Genomic DNA, 1,385 nt, shown 5'->3' on the forward strand with positions numbered 1-1,385 from the left:
TGCTAAAACAGCTGATCACAACGTTGACACGCTCTGTGGTCACGAAGCTCTGCACTCCACTACCCCCCCCCGCTGACATTCGCGATACAGAGGGCTTCATACTCCACTAGCACCCCCCCCGCTGACACGCGCGATACAAAGGGCTCCACTGCCCCCCCGCTGACATTCGCGATACAGAGGGCTTCATGGGAGCCAGAAGTTGGAGTACCAAACACTGACTCCACTGAAAAGTTGTGTGCACCCCTGCTTATACAATTGTTATAAAGCTTAAACAGTGCTTTAGTACTTTGATCCTGTCCATTGCATAAAGGTGAAGCAGATGCAAATCAATGTATCAAAAATAATATGTTGTGACTAAAAAAGCTGCCGTAGCCGTTTCAATAACTGAAAAAGAGTGCGTGTATCCAGTTTCTTTTCCCATCTGTCTGGGACATTGAAAGGAAATAAACATATTTTCTAACAAAACCCTGCTCTTAAGGATTAAGCCATGACCAGCTTAGCCATTGCACTTTCCCTTCAAGATGCATACTCCAAATGGTCCAGGCCTGAAGGTAATGCTACCCTCATGTCCCGGGTCAAAGGTTGCTGGTTACCTTCGTCCCTTGCTTTGTTACTCTTCAGAGTTAATACCACATGCTTTGACAGGAGCCTTCTCCACTGTTCTGTAACGATATCCTTCCCCCTGCTGACAGTGGAGACATCACGTCAAATATTGTTTTCGGCTTCACGAAGAGATTGAATAAACACCTCCCCAGCGTGAGACTGCAATCCTCAAGCTCAAGGACTTTAAATAAAAAACATACATGAATCAGCTTCATATATATTCCTCCTGAGTAGCTACAGATCAGCTATGGGGTCTCGTAATGTTATTCATCAAGATTGGTTTTGCTCGAGCAAAAACAACTCGCAACAAATATCCTCGAGACAAAATAATGAATCAAACAACAGATGACAATAAAAAATATAACGTGGTAAAGGTCATTATAAAGTGACTCAGTGGAAGATGATCTCACTTGGTGTCCTTTTGCAGAAAATGACAAATTAGAGAATAGATTACAGCCATTACAAATGTGGACGTGGTGGTTATTTATATTCTTCTCAAGTACATTAATCTGTGGCCCTGTCAAAAAAGAGATTCGTTTTAAAAGCTCCTTGTTGCTATTTCTGGGACAATTGCTCTCCTCCTACACTGTGCTAAGCTAACACAACAACAAGAACATTTTGATAATATTCCTTCAGGGGGCAAACATAACAGTCACCTGGAACAAGCACTACCACATGCACAAATTACTCACACTCCGCTAAAGACTCCAGCTGAGAAAGCTAATGTGATTTGTCCATGCATAAAATAAGAGAGAAAGAAAAACAGAAAGGGGGGAGCAGCT

Source organism: Notothenia coriiceps, unplaced genomic scaffold, assembly GCF_000735185.1.
Source record: "Notothenia coriiceps isolate Sejong01 unplaced genomic scaffold, NC01 NC01_scaffold00027313, whole genome shotgun sequence".
Taxonomy (NCBI): Eukaryota; Metazoa; Chordata; class Actinopteri; order Perciformes; family Nototheniidae; genus Notothenia; species Notothenia coriiceps.